Source organism: Abramis brama, assembly GCF_963993115.1.
Source record: "Abramis brama genome assembly, chromosome: 1".
Classification (NCBI taxonomy): domain Eukaryota; kingdom Metazoa; phylum Chordata; class Actinopteri; order Cypriniformes; family Leuciscidae; genus Abramis; species Abramis brama.
In genome coordinates this window covers 47,442,491-47,453,940 of record NC_139963.1, presented here as the reverse complement: position 1 = coordinate 47,453,940, position 11,450 = coordinate 47,442,491, and the positions used below count along the sequence as shown (strand labels likewise).

At 37.4% G+C, this 11,450-nt stretch overlaps 1 long non-coding RNA gene across 1 annotated transcript; it reads right to left on the bottom strand.

Annotated features, from left to right (window-relative positions):
• Nucleotides 1-392: 392 nt before the first annotated feature.
• Nucleotides 393-1,070, bottom strand: LOC311084077. Its single transcript, XR_014606425.1, has 3 exons — nt 887-1,070; nt 619-707; nt 393-501 (listed from the first exon to the last, which is right to left on the bottom strand). It is a non-coding gene; the product is annotated as an uncharacterized lncRNA (long non-coding RNA).
• Nucleotides 1,071-11,450: the final 10,380 nt, after the last annotated feature.

Genomic DNA, 11,450 nt, shown 5'->3' with positions numbered 1-11,450 from the left:
GGCAGTTTTACGCCCCTGTTGTTCCTGATGCATCCAGTAGGGGGAGAAGGAAATACGGTGAAATAACACTATATGGGGAGGCTGCAGACCTATGACCTACTGTTGAATTTATTATTTATATTTATTTATAAACTGTTTTTATATACAGGAGACTTACTGATATATGTTGTTGTGAATTTATATTAAGTTACATTTAGGTATTAACCGGCCATTAGACATACAGTACAGTGTAATCATATGGATCCTAAATTAAATATCTGCTGTACTATTCACAATTGGTCATCATACAGCTACAACACATGTCCTACATAGCATTTTATGAAGACAAACACAATTTAACCCTTTTCTAAAATTCCAAGGGCCATTTAAAAGAAAGAGACAACATTGTTGTTCACAAAAAAAGTTATTTATTAACACCATGACTCCTGTAGATGACTCTCCTATGGCTTGCCACTCTTCTTTAATTGTTTTTTTATCCTCCTGTCAAAGTACTCCCGCTCACTGATAAAAATAAATAAAAAAGCAAAAGTTAAATAGTGGTAGCAACAATGGTTATTTATAAATAATGGCAGTATGTCATGTTTCAACATTTTTTCCTTTATAGGATCCTTACAGTACCTTGCGTCAATGACAGGTCCTCGCAGGAATTTCTCCTCAGCCTCCAAGATGGACACATGTTCCACAACAGCGAGAGCACAGATGATGGACTACCAGAGAAAGAATTGAGATTTATCACAGCCCAAATAAGCCAAGCATCATTTTGCATGTTTAGTTGTTTTTTTACAACAAAATCAAAAGTACCTTTTCTATATTAAGCACAAAACTATTATTTTAAAACAATGTGAATCTGACACCATGCAGAGCACAACTAACACACAAGACCTACCTCTGGAAAAAGGACATCCATAATGAATCTGATCTGGTCACTGTGGGTGTGTGTGGGTGTGCTGTCCAGAATTGAAGTCAGATGAGTGTAGATAACATCAATTTGCTCCTGATCTTCAATGAATAACGGCACAGGCACTTTCTTGATGGAACACTTGGAAAAAGTGTCAAGCTACTTTGATTTTTTTTGTCCATTGATGATGGACTGTGCAGAGAAAATTGAAAATGACATTAAAAAACATTTCCATGTATGTGTAAGTTGTTTATTTACTAGACAAGCTATTGGTTTAGAATGCAGTTAAAAAAATGCATTCTTGATGCATGTACCTGAATGTGGTTATCGGTTCCTCTTGCCACAATGAAGTCCACCAGAGCTTGGTTGGACAACATTCGGTTCCTCTCGGCAACAACATGTTGTGGCAAGTCATGTGTTAATCCTGGAAAACACCTGTAAAGAGGTCGTAATGTCCCTTCAGTTAGGCATCTTGCCTCCTCGGTCCAGTGGGCGAACCTTTTCCCATGCCTTTTAAAAAGAAAGAAAAAATCTACTTTGTTGGCCCCCAATAGGACAACTCTTGTTATGGACAATAAAAAGACTGCATTGATAATTTTATGTATAATTAATAATTACATAAAAGTAATGTATAATTTATAAATAATAGTGACTTGTAATGCCTCATTTTGGTCAATTATTTCTACTGACAAGGAAGGAACAAAGAATGAAACACCAAACTGAGATGTAAAGAAAATAATACACATACCCCTCTGTCTCAAACCGCTCAATTAGACGTAGACACCACCACTCCCTGATTGCAGGCATGTCAAGCTAACAGAAATTTTAATGTCACAGGATTAGTATTTCATTTGTATTGTTAGAATTCAATGACCAGCAATAAAGTACAACTTTATAGAAACCTTCTAAGGAACAAAATAGAAAAGCTCACCGAAGTGAAATTGAATGGAGTGTTCAGCACAGTGTAAAGCAGGCACGTGCACAGGTAGGGCTCAACCTGTGCAGAGCACATGCCCTTTTTGACCTTACACTCCGAAGTGCCCTTTTTTTGGTGGTGGTGTTTTTTTCTTCAATAAATCAATGCTATTGGTCACCCTTTACGTCTGTCTGCCTATTTTACAAATATTTAGCCAATGAAAGTTCTTAAAAAGAGCTTGTGTAAATCTTTTTCAATCCTCAAACTGTCAGTAAGCCTGATAACTCCGCCCCTCTATCTGATAACCCCGCCCCCTCTATCTGATAACTCCGCCCCCTCTATCTTGACTGAATTAACTGAAGTTCCGCAGCAGCCGCTGAATGAAGTTTTGCAAGGGTAAACAAAGATCTTGTTGTTTGAATAGGCCTAAGTACTAAACACTATGTCTATAAAGGCTCATATTTTATTTATTTGATGTCTGACTGAGACATGTGGGACCTGACAGAGAGTTCTAGCATTTGCCATCTAGTCATAGCCACATAGCACACTTAAATAGCCTGTGCATACAGTAGCATTTCATCTTTTATAAAATGAGATTTTGGCCAAATGTATTTTAAAACAGGAAAAACTGAATTCCCATATAGTTAAAACAAACTAGTTTGTAACCTGTTGATGAAAATGTAATGTGGTGCCGCCGGCGCCATTTTAATGACGGACAAATTTCAATCAATTTAATTACAATCCATTTCACATTTAAATTACCTTTGCTTTATGATATAGAGGGTAAAAACACCCCTCCGTAAAACCAACATAAAATAATAATCAGTCAATAATAAGTAGTCAAAAGCTGTATAAAACATGATATGCAAGTGTTTTTGAGCTACACCATAACTTGTAAAATCTTACACATAACAGATAATGTTCTGGGCCGGCAGCTTTTGTCCATAGAGGGAACACAAGTGCATCCTTCATGTCAGCATCATCCTATAAAACACAATCAACAAATATGAAAAATTATTTTACTTCCGACTTACGTTAGATGTCAAATAGTATGATTTATGCATTCAATACTCACTGGAAAGTAGGCTAAGGGATCTACACTGTCTTTCCATGTAGTAACGACATACATATCAGCAGCATATATGTCTTTGCCCTGTGAGAGCAAATGGAAATATTAAGAAGACTACCACTTGCCATTCATATTTGAAATAAAATAATTTTTAAAAAAAGTATAAACTAAGCTTAATAGCTTATACAAATCATGTGAAAAAGATATATACATGCGCTCGAGCATCTTCATAAATGAGTTTCATGCAGGCATTTCCAATCTGCAAGAAATAATCTAAATAGTTAGCACATACACAAAAGTCTAAGTTCTTTCTACAAAGAAAACAAAGAGCATTCATTGTGCTCACAGCTGTACTTTTTTGGTCCATGAAAAATATCTACATGAAAACGTTACTACTTACATCAGACTCCATTTCCCTTCTCAAACCCAGTGTCCAAAAATCTTCTCTTAAGAGGCATATCACTCCCTCCTTCACAATGACCTCATCGGCCAGCCGCCCCGTGTCCAGGATGCATCTGAGCTGCAAAGGACAAAAGAAAGACTAAATGCTTCATATTTTATTTAAATAGGCAACTTGTCTTTATAAAATGGATATTTTAGTTAACACAAATTGTGGATGTTACAATACAGGCTACTGTGGACAGTATGTTTTAGCATTGATAGTGAAGATATGAACAACTACCAATTTGTCTTGTAGAAGATTATGAGGCTTCATCCAAGGTTGAGCTGAATACTCGTCTGCATCCTCCACAATCATATCCTCATCCACTTCCTCCATGTTCACATCTGCAGACGTTTCTATGGGAATAAAGCAAAACAATCTCGGTCATGAATAATGAACTGCAATAGAAAATTACTGTAAGTTGGTGCAATTACTTTATCCATACCCATGCCTGTAGCAGGGGCATCAAAGTCTGGCAAATCCACTGTTGCCTCTGAGCCACTAAGGTCTGTAAGGCGTGCAAAATTAGATTATTAGTTAATGACACAGAATACAAATGCAATACAATAATTACAACAATGAAATGACAGATGTAGACGTCAATAAAATCAAGTACAGTGTATATCAGACATTGATATAAAAGGGTTACAGGGCTGCCAACTTTTGAGTTTAGCTTGGAGTGAGAGATTTGGAGTGAGGGGGGGGGGGGGGGGGGGCAGGATGTAAAAACAAATATTGCATCACAATAAGTGTAATTGTGATTGTCAAAACATTTGGTAACTAAATAGAATTTTATGAAGTTTAGTGACAACATGTTACAATGTTTACATTGTACAAGTGTACTGGTAGGATACAGTTTTTATTATTGCTTGACAAAAATTTCAAGATTTCAATTCCATTCTTGTGATTTGATTCCGATTTGATTCAATATTGACTAATTTGGATACATGTTTATTTAAAATTTTATTTAAAAAAATAATCTCACCTAATGCTGTAAACATAGAGGGCCCAATCTGCTGGTATTATTAAAGGTTAAAAATAACAAATTAAATTAAATATAATGCAGTTTTTGTTATAATAACAATTATTTAATGACATAAGTGCTCAGCAAAATCTCCTCTCTAGCTATTTTTTCTATTCAATTAACATGCTATGGTAATTAAATGGCTTTCCTGAGGTAAAGTTAACGTTATGTGACATAATTGTTCTCCTGCAGTTATATTGACCTCTTTCCGTGGTTGAAAAACACTAATTGGTCGATATTATGTATACTTTCGGTAAGTTGTACTGTGTCTTTAAATAAAAAAGTAACAGATGATCGGTTCACGTGCACTTGAACTGAGGCGCTCAGCGATCTGTCACGTCACATTTACAAGCGCCAAACGTATTTTTGTCTGAATTTCGTAATAAAATTGACGGAATCTAAGAGCTGAGAATTAGTTTAATATTAAAAGTACCTCTTTGCTCCGCAATTTTTCTGTGCGTGAGAAAATGGATGTGTGGCGTGAGAGCGTGTGAAAAGTGTCAATTGCGTGAGTCTCACGCTCAATGCGTGAGAGTTGGCAGCCCTGGGGTTAATTGATGAGTTTGATATTAAAAGATGATATAATATTGGACCACATGCAAATAAGGAAACATTACATTGTACTTCGCAATGCATAGCAATAACAGACTAAACAAGTGCCATAAAGTGGCTTGATCCTCTACTATGTTACTTACTGGTCACTTGGCGAACGTCTGTTGCACCAGATTGAGTAGAGGACTCTGAAACAGCTTAATTGGATAACACAAAATATTGGTACATGATAACATCTGTACAAGTAATATTTAGAACCAATTCTAAAGTCATATTGCAGTAATTAAAACATTACCAAGAACAGCCTGGTGGCTGATGTTCAGCACCACTTCTGTCCCAAACTTTTTTTAAGGCCTCTAGTCTTCTCAAATTCTTCTGACTGTTGTGGTGGTGGATGATACTTCTCATGAGGAAGACGTGGGTTGATGGAAGGGTCATATTTAGAAAGTAGTTATTTTTCTTTAATTTGCTAAAGAACTGCTCCGCAACTTGGCTATTCACTTTACCAGCCAGTTGGGCTACAAGACCAATCTTGCGGAGAGCATCCCGTTCGTCTTTTGAATTGTCTTCATGAAATTTGTCATTAAGGACATAGTGCTCTACTGAGCCTGTAATTGGGTGGCCATGGCTGTCTGGGACTTGTTTTTTTATACTAAGCCATGGCAAGGAGATCTTCAGTTTTCCTTCCTTTGCCATCTTTATGTTCCCATCTGTTGGGTCAGCTAGACGACCTTCGTGTGGCGTGAAGATTAACTTCTCAGGATAGCGAAGATTGGTGTGTGTGGCCAGTCCCCGTGCGAAATCATAAATGACCACATTGGGTATGTGTTTCCATGAGAGGAGGACATCTGCAAAGTCTCTCGGACTCTCTGCTCGCAAACAGCATTTGATGCTATAGACAATTCCACAAGGGCACATGACCACAGCCCATCCTCCTAGGAAAAAAACATCTACGTCAGGCAGCAGTAATAAAAGTATAAGGCCCACAAAGGTAAAGTGACAGTCACAAACATACCAAAACACAAGCATTTGTTTCTTACCAGAGGCACCCCAAATCTTTTCAAATATTTTGTCATACATCTGTCTAGATTTCATCTCAGATGAAAGCCTCTCTAGGAGGTCACTTTTTGAGCCAATGGAATCAACACCACATTCCTTGCACAGTTTCCTTATCACCGATACCTAAAAAACAAATCAAAATACAGTTGCAACAAAAATACTTACATGCTACTTAGCCAAAGAAACACTTCACACTAGTCGCAGAAATTAGAAATTAAATCAATTTGACCTTTTTCTTATAAAGCTCATTTTTTAATCTATCTTCAGAGACAGTTATTTCACAAAGCTCAGCTTCTTTGGGTTGGTGGATTTTTTGGAACTCTGTGTTGAGGCATTGACTGGACTTGCGTGTATTTCTTCCAATCCATGGTGCCCAAAAGTGGTAATTGGGGTGGACAGTGAAGGGATTGTCGCTCTGTTCTTAAATAACAACAGAAAAAGCAAAATGTTCAAAAAAAGATTGTAAATAGCATACCAAATGTCAAGAAGAGGCACATAAAAGCAAGAGAATTACTTTTTACAAAGCCACGACCAATCATTTGCAGGGCCAGTTTATCCCAGAAATCATCCATATCCATGTGTCCATTGAAATCCTTTGGTGGTGGTTTGATGTCACTCACTAACAACATACAGAAAGGAAAAATATTAATAAGACGACCTGTATAATAGAGAAAATTAGGTATAAGCCTCCTGTGGCTAAATATGCACAAGCAGTGTCAAATCACCCAGATTGTATTATTTGCTCAAAGCACAGAATTTCAATTTGGTCTATGCCAACACATTTACATGACATGTTGAATGCTCCTTATCTGTGGAGATCCATAATGACAATGGGTGGATGATCCCCACATGTCACACAAGAGTATTCATACTCGTGACCTGTGAGTGCCTCAAAATGAAGATAGGCATGGAGCACTGTTTTGGCTGGAGGAAACTGTTCCCCTATAGTGACCTCCAGACACTGATCCACTCTCCCGACAGCAGTGTGGGCCTATGATTTCAGATAACACAAACAATAATTGCAATCCACTTCTTGAAAAACCTTGCAAAGCATTACTTTTACTATAGGTAATAGTAAATTATTTAAGATAGCCTAACCTGTAGCATGTTTCGAAGATGTATGATTAAAGGGAGGTCAAGAATGACACTGTCATTAAAATTATGCAGGCCATCTTTCCACTCTTGATACCTGTAGTGGATTCCACATTGGTGGCAACATTTTGAGTAGGTGGCAACGTCTGAAAAATACCATGTTAGAAAATTAAGCCATACTACAATACCATTTAGGACATATTTAGAACTGATGTCAGTATGTATTTTATAGATCCTATTGGCACCAAAATTACTTACCATGGATAATTCTTGTATTTGTAAGAATTTTGGCCTTTGATGTGATGAGCAGAGGGTCTGATAAAAGTACATTTCCAGCACATCTGTGGCAGAACATCTCATCAGGAATGAGGCTGGTTGGGTATGTGCTTGAAAATGAAGGCAGACGCAGGTGCTCAGGAAGAGCTGCAGGGATGGTCTTGTTGTTCATGACATACTGAATCATAGATTCCAGCTCTTTTGTCGGATGGTACACTAGGCCTGCGTCATCTACACTTTCATGAACTGGACTGGTCTGATCTGTGCTTTGGACGGTCCTGAAAACCTGATGCTCAGTCTGGAACAGGTGCCATTTTGCAATGTATTTATGGAGGCAGGATCTTCTTGACCTGGCACAAGGACAATGCCAGGAGTTCTGCTTTACATCATATGTGACCATTATTCTTCCAAGTTGTGCATAATATGATGCATGTGGCTCATACTCTGAAATTCACCTCTTTAAAGATGGCATTGTCGCCTTTGTCGCTACAGACAAGGGTTTGTTGTCTTGGGTGGCCAAGCTTTGCCTTTGTAGGCAATCTCTCTTTCTTTCATTGCCAAACCATTTTAGCCTGACCATTTCTGTCAGGGTACTTTCAGAAAGAGAAGGATCATCAACAAAGGACCCACAATAGTCTAGTGACCTGAGGTGATGGCATTTGTAGTGGCTTAGTCCACTCCTCCTGGCTAAATCGATCTCCACTTGACAGGATGGCAACTCACATCTTACATTCTGCTCCGCTCCCCAGATTTTGTACACAACATGGATCGGAACACTCGAAGAAAGAAAATGTTTCTGGACTGCATAGACACCATTAGCTCGGTCTATGCAGTCAGAATAAAGGTGATGGCTTGCTGTAATGTCATCCCTAGATTTTGTGTGTTTCCTCTCCAGATGTTTTCTTAAATAATTTTTTTAGAATAGTAATGTGACAGTGAGGGCAATTTGCTTTAACAACTACGCTGTTTCGTAGTTGTGATTTTTTGAAGGACCTACTAGCAGTTAAGGGAGCCACATCAGGAATGGTCGTCGATGTACTGGCAGGCAGGGGAGCCACATCAGGAATGGTCATCGATGTACTGGCAGGCAGGGGAGCCACATCAGGAATGGTCATCGATGTACTGGCAGGCAGGGGAGCCACATCAGGATTGGTGGTTAATTTACTGGCAGTCTTACAGACTTTCAAGTGGGCCACAAAGTTGTCACGTCAGAATTTTATTGAGGAACAATATACACAATGATAGTGTAATTGTGACACACAACCCAGACCACACCGGTGGATTGTATAATCTGAAAGAAAAAGAAAACAAAAATCACTCATTTTCTTGCATTCCTACTTCATGTGATCAGCTTAATGTTTCAATGACAATGTTGACATTCTTTTATTTGAGTAATATTAAAACATCAATCATGCATCCATTTAACATTAACATTCATTACAACATTTTTAGAAGACAAAAAAATCCATCACAAATGATGCTACCTTCATGGGCGACTGCCCTAGAAAAGTGAAGCTGAAGATGAGTTTGTACTTTATTTTTCTTTGAGGGCTTGAAAAAAATCAGAAGTACAGAAAGGACAGTGAAATAGGGAACAGCAGGAGGTGCATCTGTTAAGCGCAGGCAAGTTGCAACCTCTCTGTATAGATATTATTTCTTCCCCTGAAGAGAAAATACAATTTACAGTTGAAGAGAGAAAAAACAGATGGGTGTTTTTACTTTATACAAGTTTAGAGAGAGAGATTTTAATTTTCTTAAATAGCTAAAGCAAACACACACCTTTATGAGATGCAAGTTAAAAAGAACCAAAGACAGAGTATGATAAAACACACATTAAGTGCACATACATGTGTCCAGATCAGTAAGCTATTTTAAGAAAACTGTATATTAAGATATACATTAGATTAGAGAATTAGATCATCTAATTTATAAGAAACAACTCAAACCAAAATCTACATTCAAACCATATAGGGCCAAAGTTTTTAAAGTGGGTTTTATCATGCATGACATATGCATGTATTATTTGACAAAATATTTGAGTGAGTGTGCAGTTCAACTCTTTTTACTTAGAGACAGAGATTTGCATACATACATACGCATACATCATATAATAGACTATAAAAATAAAAAAAATCACACATTTCCAATATCCACTCTAATGTTGCTCCAGAAACCATGTGGAGTATGCTTAAATGCAAGGAGTAAACAGGGTCTTACCAGAAGAAGCCATGTCATGCAAGCTAAAGACAGACAACAAGATAAAAATAAAAATCTAATTAATTTTAAAAGTGAGTGAGAAAGGGCGGGTAAAGACTAGGGGCAGCCTAACCTCTCTAGAAATAAATTATAGACCCATCTTTTGAATTGATATTGCATCAATCGTTCATAAATAATAAATGTTGCATCATTACAATACAATCAACAACAATAACTTTGGCAGATTATTTACATACCTCAATTCATATCGCTTCAAGACCATATAGGTCTGCTGCTTTCATAGACAGTATAAGGCTGCTCTGATATATGACTAGGCTAATATACAGCCTCCCCCTACTGGACGCATCAGGAACAACAGGGGCGTAAAACTGCCAGGGGCGTAAAACTGCTAGGGGCGTATATCTACCGGCTCCAGGTCTGCAGCCTCCCCCTACTCGAATTAATTAATTTGTCTGCTATTTCTTTGCACAGTAGGTGTCACTAGTGAGCAATGCTGAATGAAGCTTCGAGTAATGAACCTTTGGCTGAAGCAATGGGCTGCGAGGTCTCAGTGCTTCAGGAAGCCTCATTTTGCCATCACTAGTTAGGACTCGTCACTTGATATTGGAAGCTCCATGTAGCAGCCTACGTTCCTGCTGGATCCTGCAGCCTATCTGGCAACCTCGAGTCAGGATGGAGGTGGAGGGGATACACCGCTCTACAGTAAATAGAAAGTGATTGCAGTACCAGTTTTGGCCACAATCTTACATACGGTTCCTATAATATAATTAATTTGTCTTTGTCTCTATGATACGTACCAAAAAACTTTAAGCAGGCTATGATTAAACCGCTTGTTAAAAAAACGCAATTTGATCCTACAGAATTAGTCAATTACAGGCCGATCTCGATTCAACCTTTTCTGTCAAAGATATTAAAAAAAGCAGTATCTTCACAACTGTGTTCCTTTCTTGAAAGAAATGATATCTGCAAGGATTTTCAGTCAGGATTTAGACCGTACCATAGTACCGAGACAGCTTTTGTTAGAGTCACAAATGATTTACTCTTATCATCCGATCGTGGTTGTATCTCTCTATTACTGTTACTTGATCTTAGTGCTTTGATACTACTGACCACAACATTCTTTTAAATAGACTAGAAAATTATGTTGGCATTAGGGGAAATGCACTAGCGTGCACGTTATCAGTTTGTAGCAGTAAATTAAGAGATATCTTATCGATCACAAGTTCAGTATGGCGTACCACAAGGCTCAAGACTAGGACCGTTGCTGTTCACTCTGTACATGCTACCATTAGCAAGCATGGAATTAGCTTTCACTGTTATGCTGACGATACTTAGCCTAATATTTCTTCAAAACCTAACAAAACTTACCAATTCACAAAATTAACGGAATGCATAGCTGATATAAAAAAATTGGATGACTAGTGATTTCCTACTTCTAAATCCTGAAAAAAAGAGATTCTAATTATTGGACAAAAAACTCCCACACATAATAATCTATAATACTGTCTAACACTTGATGGCTGCTCTGTTAAGTCTTCGTCGTCGGTTACACTCAAAAAAATTTTTTTGTCTAAAAATAAGATTTATGTATTTGAATTGCATAACAAATTTCCATGCATTTGGATTACATAGTTTTAACATAAACCAATCAATAATCTGAATGTGATTCATATTTTTAAGTCATATCTAAATGAAACAGATAAGATTTATGTAATTGTATTAATAAACTGAATGTGATTTATATTTGTCAGTCGTATGTAAATGAAACAGGTAAGATTTATGTAATAGTACACAGAAAAACACCCATGTTAAATCAACACTGCTCAGTGTTCATATGTGTGCACACTACAGAGGTAAAGCGGTCTTGAAGTTAATGAGATAATTAACTGATGATTGAGCATTAAT